Here is a 12,026-nt window from a genome sequence, read left to right on the forward strand (position 1 = left end):
GAGACTGCTGTTGGTTCTGGGATCTGTGGACAGACAGCAGTGTGAGGGACAGAAAGTTACCTATCATTTATAACCTTATTTCCATTCCGCACTTTATTCTATTCAGCTCTATTTCTACAACCAGCTCTGCTAAGGACAAATCAGAAACTTTGATAACAATGGGATTCTAAGTCACTGCAACTAAATTTAAATGGGCTAATTCAACAGAATTGCTAATAGTTCTGATTTAGACATTATGCCCTGGCTACTATCAAGAAGCAAGATTCTCCCTGCAAAATGAGCTTTTCATTCCTTGAAAGTTCTGAAATGGAAAATTAGGAAATAGCCAGCGATGCCTTTGTTATTGCTGCTGCAGACATGGAAATAATGGATTTTCTTTCAGCCTACCCAGCTGGCCCTCTACACTCTAGTGCCACAGACCAAGCTCACAGCTTGCTCTACAATTCCTAAGCAGCAGGAACATGAAATGTTCCTTTCTCACTCACCTCAGGATCAGCACCTCTGAATACACGCTTCAGGTGACCTGGAGTGGGCAAGGGAAAATGAACAAGTGCTGTGAGAAAACTGCCTGGGCTGCTGAATCCAACAGAAGAGGTCAACCCAAACAGAGAGTATTTTTCTTTATCAACATCCCTCCACATGACATAGTTCTTTCACACAGCCAGCAAGAGATCAGGACAATAATCTTGGCTGTGCCTACACTTTGGCCTGTCTAGTCAGTAAATGAATACAAACATGATCAAGAAAATGCAAATTGTTCTTCAACACTCAATGCTTCTGTTCTGTCCAACAGATAAAGCAGCTTTTGTTCTCTTGTCTTTCAGGTACTTTTTTCAAAAAAGAAGTTGCATGCACTAATTCCCATTAAGTTGCTGAAAACAGTCACCCAGAAAAGCTTGCCCCAAATCCCCCTGAGCTGTGGCAGTTCTATTGTGAAACAGCACAGCAGCAGCTCCAGGGCTCAGGAGCAGACACTCACTGCTTTGGCATTTGCACTTCACTGCAAAGGGAATCACTCTTTTAGCACTCAGGCAAGGGTCAAAACAGACAGTCAAAACCTTTCATTACAAAATTTAGAATAAAAGAAGCTTTCCCTGAGTTCTGGGGAGAATTACAAAGTCTTTAGAAGGCCTTCTGAGAGGGCCTCCCAGTCTGCATTTTGGAAGTTGTCCTGCTTGTCCCAGCAACCTGAGGAAATGACAGACTCTGCTGCCACAGACTCTCCCGTGGAGGGAACGGAAGCCCTGCAGGTTCCCCTGCAAATGCTGCCCCTGTGGCTACAGACACCCCCTTTTAGCTGAACCTCTTGACAGGAGCTTTACCAAACCAGAGGCATCCTAATGCTCTTTCTCTTTCAAAATCAACTCAGCCACTAAGAAAGAGCGAGAAGACATGCAAAAGCCAGGTTAGGTTAGGTTATACCCTAGCCTAAATAGAGTTGAAACCTCTACTTACTTGCCAGGCTGGTAATGAAATAGGCGGAATAAACAGTGCCATACATGGTGCAAACTGCAGCAGCGAGTTGCTCAATCATTGTAGCACTGTGCTTCAAGTTTACTCCAACCAAGACTCCTGTCAGTGTGCAGCTACACGTTGACAAAGGCCACAGTCAGGAGGACGCTCCTGATCTGAGCAACCCCTAGGACTGCTCTGGCACTGAGGCCTTCCGTGCACCAAGGCAACCTTCTGATGTCACCACGACAATGTGGCAACCATGCCCTGATATCACAAAGCAAAGTATGACAAAGCAAAGCATCACAAAGCATATTAGTCTGTGAATTTATGCAAAGCAATAACCAGCCTTTCCTACAGCAAACACAAAATGGCCTTGGAAGTTCTCCTCTGACACAAAGCAGCACAAACTCCCCCCATGGGCCAAACCCTGTTGTTCAGGGATCCAAGAGGAACTCCAAGAGTGCCCGAAGCACCTACAGCCTGTACCCCAGCTGAGCCCTCAGATGCGACACAAGCAAAGGAAACCAGACCAAGAAAATGGCCCAAAGCATTGTACAGAACCAGGAGAGAAAGCACTATTGGCATAGCAGCTGAAGAAATTCCTAACAAATCACCCCATATATCTGCATGTTTATAGGATGTTCCTAGGGCTGCTGTGTATGTACATCTCTTCCTCTGCTCTGCCTTTCTTCCCCTTTAGCAGCAGTCGAACTGGCAGCATCTGCCCGCCAGGAGCAGCTGCTCCAAGCTGGGAACGCCACTGGCGGTGCTGATTTCCAGAGGCTTCTGTGTGCCAGGGGAAGCCAAGGCAGGAGCGGGTTGAACGGTGCTGGCGCTGCTGCTGCTCTGTGCCAGAGAGCCCCGGCTGGGCAGGGCACGGTGCCCACTGCGCTGCGGGCTCCTTCTCCTGCCACAGCTGGGCACACCTGGCCACAAGGCATGACAACTTGTGGGCAAGCCAAGGGGTTTCTGGGGCTGCACTGCTCTGCACACACCCAGCACACCTGCAGCACAGAATCTTAACCCTCAAACAGATAAACCAAAGGGAAACAGCTGGAAAAGATTTCATTTCAACCATTCTTTATGCTTCAATAGAAATGGCCAAAATGAAAGTTGCCGAGCAGGGCCGATCCACACTGCCAGCTCAGTGTGAGAAAAGAGGCATTACTTTATTTCAGTGCTGGGTGCGTGGGAATCACTTTCCTAAAACATGCACACCCACGTGTTAGTGTCCATAGAAATAAGACATTACTTTCATTACTTTTATTCATTACTTTGCTCAAACTCGCAGGCTAAACATTCTCACAAAGTATTTGACATGTTTAAATCACTTCCCCAAAATTACTGACATTTAGAGTAGGGGTCTCTTGCGGGTCTCTGCTGGTCATGTGGTGAACATCCCATTCCTCAAATTCTCCTTTAATGGTTAGGAGCCTTCTCCTCCTTGAATTCATTGCAGCTACCTCCTCAGTAGGCCCACTGTCTTTATTCTCAAGGCTAAGACATCCACTTGCACACATTACCCACTGCTGTGAGGGAAGGTACGACTAAGCACTGCCTGGTAAAGCTTAACAAATTCACAATTTGTTGCAGGTCAACTCTTCCCCAACGTCTCTCATTCCTTCTCTGGGAACCAAACACAAGCATTTTGTGATCACTGAGCCCAAGGCCACCTCCAGCCCTCCTGTCACCCAGCAGCCCTTCTCTCCTCACAAACAGCAGGCCCAGCAGTGCCTTCCCTCACTGGCTCAGTCATCAGCTGTGTCAGGAGTTCTCTGTCACACACTCCAGGACCATCCTGGACTGTTTGCTCTCCGCTGCACTCTGTTGCCAGCAGACATCCCCACCCTGTTCCATGCCCCTTGCAGAACCCTGCACCTGCTGTCCATGGGCACCTGGCAAGGGGAGGCACTCACGGCAGAGATGCACCAGCTGCCCTGGGCAGGAACCAAAACCCTCTGGCGGCACAGCTGCTGGCCTGTGTCTGGCACAGCTCTGCACGCCCCACTCCTCACGGGCTCTGGGCTGGAAATGCAATTGCACTTTCTGCCACATGGAGAAATACCAGGGCTGCACAAACAACGGCCAGCAGGCCACATCCCAAAGGCACTGCAGCATGGAGCTGAGAAGGAAGAAGACCCTTCCCCAATTCCTAACCATACTAAAACCACCATAATGGGGACTTTTAATCTTCTGAATGTAGAGTTGATTCACAGGGTGACAAGGGAATCTTCCAATGGAGTTGAAGCTTGGTAGAGTTTTTATTCTGAGTCCTACTCAGACTCTTGATTTGAAAATTGATTTTAAAATATTTTTTTAAAGGCCGTGCAGTCATATGGTTTTGTTCTAATACCAAAATGGCTAGATGAAATGTACTGGCATTTTAATTGCATCCAAACTGATTAGTCTGTAAAAGCTTTCCTGCAGAATAGCCACTAAACAAGAAATGAAAATCTGTGGACTGTTGACTTTGCAAATTTCTACTAAACTTATAAGACAATGAGGCATTTTTAGTCAGATCATAGAGCAAATTAATTCCTATGGATAACTTGATTTGGATAAACATGTTGATTTCAAATTAAAACTGCCAGCACGTACTAAGTGGAAATCTGAATACTCACTTCTATGAGTTCTGAATTATTAGATAGTCATTGTCTGCCATATTAACAAAAATTATCATTCTGGCTATTTTGTTTACTTACAGTCAGCTCTTCAACACTCTTTGTAACATCAGAAAGAGAGTTTGTAGCAATGTGAACCATGGGTTGGTGGGGCATTGCAGAAGGCTCCTATGCCAGCACTAAACGTTCACATTTACCATGGCATCACTTCCTGCCTTTAATTCCAAGCTACAGCTCAGTTCCTGCAGTATAGATTCACACTTGTAGTCTGTATTTGCAGCTGGTTCTTACTTCCCTGTCCAGACAAAAATCATGCTGAGATCTCAAATCAAAATAAAACAAGGAGAGAGTCAGGTTCTGGACAGGTATAGCAAGAACTAAGAGATTTTTTTGCAAATATGTTGAAAAGCAGTTTATAAATGCTGCAAAAATGGCAGATTAAAGACTTGCACTCTAACTTGCAAGCTGAGGTTTGCCTGTTCTTTCTGGACTGATTTCTTGAGGCCAGACACTGAACCTAATCAGTAAGAAAATCAAAACAACAGGAGTAGTTTGGAGAATATTGTAAATTATTCTATCATGATGCTTTTTGCCTAAAAGTTCTGGCCATCATCCGATTGGAGTAATTAGAGGAGATCGAAGCCATCACACTGTGCCTGTGCACACAATTCCTTCCCAGGAGTAATCCATGAAGTAACGCTGACAAACCCACACCAGCAGCTGCTGCCACACAGTCATGAAGCAGAGAATTTGTATTTCTGCTACACTTCAACAGCTGAAGATGCCTCTGCTGAGCTAATTTTAGTGACTGCTCACCACAGATGAGACCTTGTGGTCAGTCTCCAACAAGTCAGGGCAGGTAATATTCTGCCTAAATGAAGTAAGTCTAGCAATACATAGACCATGGAGCCTGAGGAAAGCCAGCAGCTGTGGGAGATTTAATTTGTTTCCATATCTTTCTTTTTACTAATTTATTGCAGTCTATTATTTAAAGAATGGAAACTTTTGGCACACCATTGGCTGGAAGGTTGGTCAGTCTTCCATTCATGACTCCTCTGAAAGCATCACCCCAGTGTTTTTATCAGTAGCTCTTCCATCATCATGGCTCACACAGCATTTCCTGCAGCCCTTCCTGGAGTCAGGGAAAGGCACCAGGAGAAGGGGGAGGAAGCTGTGTGCAGAGACTGTGTCAGCTAAAGAGACATTTGTTTCTTCTGATTTGACTGAATGGCTGCAGGAACCTTGCTGGCACTGCTGGCAGGGTGGCCTTTTGCAGGGCTGGGCAGAGTCTGGGGCCCAGTATCCCTCCTCTCAGTGGGACACCAGGGTGAGCAGCCCCTGTCCCAGCCAGGAGCAGAGGTTCTGTGGCTCTGCCCTGGGCACAGGGACCTGCCACTGCCATGAGCTCCTGCCGCGGCTCCTCTGGGGCAGCTCCTGCTCTGCAGTGATGATGGGCGCAGATGGGGGTGGCTGCAATGGAGGGGGGCTTCCAGTGGGCTCTGCTGGTCTGCCACACTGGAGCCAGCAGAGCTTCTGGAAGGAGTCTCCTCTTGTGAGCTGCTGGAGCTGGAGCTGGCACTGGCCACAGTGCCGCTGTGTTCATCCCTGACAGGACCAGAGCACAGCAGCCTCTGGGCCTCCTTGCTGCACGAGGGCAGTGAGGAGGCCATGGACCAGAGGTTCAGTATGTGTGACTCAGTTTCCTCATAAACTGTGCTGAGAAAACCCTGCATCCCTCCTGACAGATCTAAGACACTCCAAGAAATCTGTTGGCACAGTGGGAACTCAGAATTGTTTGCATTTTGAACAATTGTCTTATGAGTGCTTTTGATTGTTTTTGTCATTTTTTGTTGATTCAGTTGATCCTTCAGAGAAGCTTTCCTAATAATATAAAACACAGGGAATTGTGGAGACCCTGGGGGGAATTCCCTGGTCTAAGGAGACACAAGAAGCTTCCCTCAAAAAGCTGTTAGACCCCATTGGCTCCTTCCCCTGTTCCTGTGTCTGTTCCTGTGCTCCTGAGCCACACCTTCCCTATTCCCTGATTGCCTCCCTTATCTTTGTACTGCCCCGAGATCAGGGTCAGCCCCCGGGCCCCTGTGGAGACAAAGTGAGACCCTCTGTGTGTGGCTGCTGGGACCTGAACATCTCCCTGCACGGCTGAATAAAACATCTGTGGAGATTATGCAAAGGTCCTTTTAGCTTCTTTACCCTGGACTGTGCTAGCAGCAATTCAGACTGCTCCAGAGGAGAAGCTGCAGTACTGGCACCAAGATTTTGGCAACTTGACCATAGGCACAGAGGGCGTGCAGGATGCTGCTCTATGAATTCCTTAACCAGCCATCTCTGGTGCTGGCATATTCCCTCCAGCTTCTGGTGCAGCCAGGGCCACCTTTGGTCCAGCAGATGACATTGTTATTTGAAAATTTCGGCCCACACCTTGGGCAGGAGGCCATCCACAGGCTCTGGTCCTGCAGCCCCTGCTCAGCTGGGGACAGTGTTCCCTGTGGGGAAGATGGAGCAGCCATCACAGGGTCTGGGGGGCTGGTTTCTGCAAGGTGGCCAGGCTCTCTCCCTGCTGGACTCCAGCAATTGTTTAGGGGAGCTGATGGCACATTGTATGTAGTCCTGTTCATCCTACTCAGAAAACCTGACAGCTTCTATCATTCTTCTGCAGAGTGGGCATGCTGGATTTCTCTTTGCCCACTGCAGGATGCAGCCCAGGCAGAACTAGTGGTGACAGGGCAGAGAAAAACTCACATCCTTCTTAGTGACCTGGCAGATGGGGCAGCTCCATTCTGTCCCCATGGCCATGTCTGTCTGTCCCAGCAGCAGGGAAGAGCTGAGGACCATGAGCTGCTCTCATTTGCAATCTTGCTTGGCCAGAGCCCAAGCTCGAGCCACAGTGGTCCAGGCTCTGTCAGTGCCCAAATAGAAGCAGGAAGGGATGTTGTATCACAATCCATTCCTTGGTGAAGGAGGTCCATAGCAGCCTCAAGAGACACCTCAGACACTCAACAGTCAAGGCAGTAACATATGGACAGGACACAGATGGCAGTTCATGGCTGGGAGAGCATTCGTAGACAGATCCAAGGACAAATTTCCCAGGAACTCTCCACAGCTCTGGGATCTGCCCATCAGCTCTGTCAGAAGCTTCAGCAGAACAACCAAAGTCCTAAAAAGCAGCTTCCAGACACTTTTCCTACCATCCTGCCTGAGCAGCCAGGTTGCTTGCTGCAAAACACTCTTTCTCTCCTCTTCCCCAATGCCCTGTGGACACTTGCAGCCAAAATGAAAAGCTCCTGGCCCTCTGTGTGATGTGATAGTACAGTTTTTATATTTCCATGCTGGGATGAAAGAAAGCTGTGCTGTGAGTCAGGAGAGGCCAGGACCCACTTGGCCTTCCTGCAGGCTGAGAGGGTCCCAGCAGACATCCTGCTGCTTTTTTGGGGAATGTGTGAGGGGGAGTGGAGGAGGTGACAGAGAGGCCGAGATCATAGAGTGGAAACTCAGCTCCAGAGTGGCAGTGCAGACTCTCCCTGCTGAATGCCTGCTGGGGCTGGCAAAGAAGGAAAATGCCCCAATAACAGCCCGGTGGCACTGTGCCTCAGGGACAGGTACAGGGAGGTGACAACAAACAGCAGCATGGCCCGGTCTCACAGCTCCTAGGAAGCAGTGACAGAGGGGCCTCATGTGCCAGAGATTTCAGAAAGGCTGTCTTCTCAAAAGGCCACTCTGAAACCCCTCTCTTTGCCTCTTGGGTTTGTGAATGCTTTTGACAGCCACAGCATCCTGGGGCAACGCGTTCCACGATTTCATTAAGCACTCCTTGAAAAGCACCTCCCATTGTTCACTGAGCTGCCAGCCTGGTCATTTCAGAGGGTGCTGCCTTGGTGGAGAGAAAAATCAATCGTCTGCCTTTCAGGGAGCTGAAGGAGAAGGGACTCTTCACCATCCAACACCTGGCTGGGTCCCATTCAGAGCTCCTGCTTTGTAGACTTGGTGAGGTTTGCTTGGCAGTTACCAGCGAGGTGAGAACATTGTTTGGAATTGTCCCCCATACTTCATACATAGTGTGTACAGTAGGTATGTGCTTGCTCATCTCCATGTGTGCTCAGGGTCAGCCTTCATTTCTGGTTTTAGACCTGAGATTTCTAATGTCTGTCAGCTATCTGTAGGATCTGTGGGTACATGCAGCTGTATTTACTGGCAGGTCGGGCATCTGACTCTCATCTTTGAGTGTGGTGCCTTTATAATGCAATGTGCAAATGCAGAAACTGAGACACTAATGACGTTATTTGCCAGAGTCCCAATCTCTGCCCAAGCTGTAATTGAACACTGCAAATTATTCTGTAGACCTGAGCCTGTGTTTTCTGTTTCCTGGCTGAGTGCTTCAACTGCTGGTGTTGCTTTTTTGAACAGGAGCATCTGACTCATTTATCTTTATGACTTGTGCCTTTAGGATTTGAAAGCTGCTCTTGCTTTAATTTTCTAGTAAAAGGGCCTAAAATCAAAGCTGTGGACATTTTAGAAGGGTTAAGTTGAACACTTAATGAAATTTTTATTTTAGGCCTGCAGTGAGCAGGTCTGAGGCCAGAAATTGGTGCCAGAGTAAGTGCCTTTCTGTGCTTGTGCTCTCCTGCTCTTCCTGTACTTGTATGTTCCTCTGGACCCAGTGGGATGTGTTGTCATTTCCTGGGACTTCTGTTGAAGGCAACTGGTTTTCTTTCCAAGGTGATTCTTATGTTTCCCCTCATGGTTTCCCCAGGTGACCAACCTCGGTTCCAAGGTGTCCTGCTCTGCCATTGTCACTCTGGGAGAGCTCTTTGTGACCTTGAAGAAGGACATGGACTCTGAGGTGGATGAGGTTGCTTGCTCTGGTCCTTCTCCAGATGGTGTCCAGCTCCCCAGAATTTGTTCAGAAAGCAGCCAGTCAGAGCCTGGGGATCCTGGTGGAGAATGTGACTCCTGCACGAGCAATGACTGCTCTCATGGACATGGGAGTCAAGTAGGTTCTTCTTCTTTTAGTGATATTCTTCACCTTCGTGTGTGTGGGAGGGAGAAGGGATGAGACGGCGAATGGGAATGGTGGGAGGGAAGGGTCCTGTATCCTGCATCTTCTGTGAACTCAGTGACTTGATTCTGTGACCAGCCTCACTTCTCTCCTCTTGTCACCTATTTCAGCCCATTAGTTCTCAGAATCACAGAAGTGTAGAATATGGGGAGTTGGAAGGGGCCCATCAGGACCATCGAGTCCAGCTCCTGGCCTTGCCCAGAACAGCCCAAGGGTCACACCAAGTGCCTGAGATTGTTGTCCAAATGCTCCTTCAACCCTGTCGGGCTTGGTGCTGTGACCACTGCCCTGGGGAGCCTGTTCCAGTGCCCAGCCACCCTCTGGGTGAAAAACCCTTTTTCCTGATGTCCAAACTAAAGCTCCTCTGACTCAGCTTCCTGCTGCTTCCTGGAGTTCTCCCAATCTGTCAGATTTTCCTAGATGTGGTGATCAGTGGGGAAGTGAAAGTGCCTGCAAAGGCCAAGGATAGAGCCTTGTGCTTTTGTGGGAAGAGGGACAATTGCAATTGCAGCTGTGAGCAGTGTTTGGTATTTCACAGCGCTAACCACAGAGGCCCTGGGAAAACCATGTCTCCTCATGATGCCATTACCTTAAGAAATGAAGAGGGTCCTTGCTGGGGCGTGGAGCACATGGGGGACAATCTGCTGGGTGTGGCACAGCCTGCACAGCAGGTGCAGCTCCTGCCAAAGGAGTCTTGCATGACTGTGCTGGCCTTAGAGCTCTGCTTTCTATTCAAACTGATGTTTCATGTTAGCCTTGAGATGATGAATCACTTTACAGGCACCTTCACAGGCTGACTGCCATGGGACAGTTGGAGCAAATGCTGCCTTAAATGTTGGTGCTGGGCCTGATAGTTCCCAAGAGACGCTCTCTAGAACAGGACAGCCTGCCTAAACTGCCTGCCAACCTTTCCTCAGCTTTGCAATAGGGTAAAAGATTCAGATGGATCTGTTGCCAAGCCCCACAGAAGAAACAGGCTGCATTGCTGGATATTCTGCAACTTCACCGGCCACAATGCGTTTTCTCTGCATTTGTTGTTTTCCAAAGTTCTGCAGATTTGGGGGTAAATGGGTGGAAAGAGCCTCAATCCTGCTGCAGCTCTGTGTACTGGGTGCCCTCTGATGGGTCAGCATCAATTGTCCTTAATTTCTAAATTATTCATTTGTCATCTATTTCTTTAATCTTTCTCAGAGTAAATACTGTGAAAGAAACTGAGTATCAGAGCAGGGAGACTGAATTCTCCCTCTTCCGTGCAGGCAGGCCTTGTGTGCAATGCTACCTTTGTGTTTAGCTGAGGACAGAACCTTCTGCAGGTGTCTGAAGGTGCAGGGACAGCCCAGGCTCCTTCCCCCAGCAAGGGCAGGGAGCAGCTCTGGCCAAGGCTGGCGCTGCTGCTGCTCCTTGTCCCTGTGCCCAGGGTTTGCTCTCTCCTCCCCAGCAGCCGCCCCGCCCCGGTGCGCGAGTGTGCGGCCCAGCTCCTCCTGTCCCTGATGGAGAGAATTGGAGTCACCCAGCTCGCAGGCACACCCAGGGCTGAGAGGCTGCCACACGTGGCAGGGAAGCTTGCTCAGGACTGCCACAAGGACACAAGGTAATGATCTTCATTTCACCTCCCAAATCAGGAAAACCGTTTTGTGTCTGGCTGTAAAGGTGAAACCACACAAGAGTGGAAACTAAAGGGAATATGAAATTACCTCACGGTGTGAATAAGGGTCATAGAATCATGGAATATGCTGAGTTGGAAGGGACCCATCAGGGTCATCGAGTCCAGCTCCTGGCCATGTGCAGGAAACCCTTAGAGTCACCCCATGTGCTTGAGATCATTGTCCAAACTCTTCTTGAGCTCTGTCAGCCTTGGCGCTGTGACCACTGCTCTGGGCTGCCTGGGCAAATGGCTGTGCTGGTGTCCTGGTTTAGGGCAAATTTGTTAAAGAATCTGCAAAGGAGGGCCCCTCCAGGAAGCAAACCCACACGGGCCCTCCTCCCCAACTGGTTTGGGAAGAATTCCTCGGAGAGAGGTGGAAAGAACCTGTTTATTTGACAGACACAGCACCCCCCAGCACACAAAATGAACAATACCAGATGACACCACTCTGAGAAAGATGACAAAATCAGAAAGTCTCTTTCGGGGGGGGTTGCTCTGTTCTCAGTCCCTCCGGCACTGGGCAGCTGCTGCAGGCCAAACGGTGCAAACCCTCAGTGTTCCCAGGTCCCAGTCTGGAGCAGGTTTGAGATGGTCACAGAAACAGGAGAGGAGAAACAGTCCAGGAAGGAATTTGGACTCTTTAGCTAGAACTAGCTTATAAGCAGAGGCCAAAGCAGAGCAGAAGCGAGAGCAGAAAAGAGAGCAAGCAAAGCAGCAAGCTGAAAGCAAGAAGCTAAAACAGCCCTAGGTACTGTCCGTCTCTGTGTCCCTGATAAGAGAAACCCAAACAAAACTTCCACTCTTCAAAGCCGGTCTTAAAGGCACAGAACAGATGAATGGGGATACAAGCATCATAACGTCACCCCAGGACATTCCACCCCTTATCCCCATATCATCAACATACTACCACACATCATGCATTATTCATACAAAATTTCCATCTGTTCCCCCAAAATTTACAAACAATACCCATCATGACTTCATCACATCCCCACACTGGACCACTGAATCCAGGCCCTATACTACAGAGCTGCAGGATTCTCCCTTTTCACTTTAGTCACTTAAAGCTCCATCTTTCACTTGCTCAGACCTTCGACACTTACGCATTTCCTTCTCCATCTTCCACTTGCCCAGACCTTCAACACTTACACATTTCCTTCAATCTCATGTCTGTATGGTTTAATGTACAGACAATGGCAGTAACATCCAATGAACAGTGATACTGCACATC

The sequence above is a fragment of the Melozone crissalis genome, unplaced genomic scaffold (assembly GCF_028551555.1).
Source record: "Melozone crissalis strain CALT ecotype California unplaced genomic scaffold, PUWL_Pcris_2 ptg000192l_1, whole genome shotgun sequence".
Lineage (NCBI taxonomy): Eukaryota > Metazoa > Chordata > Aves > Passeriformes > Passerellidae > Melozone > Melozone crissalis.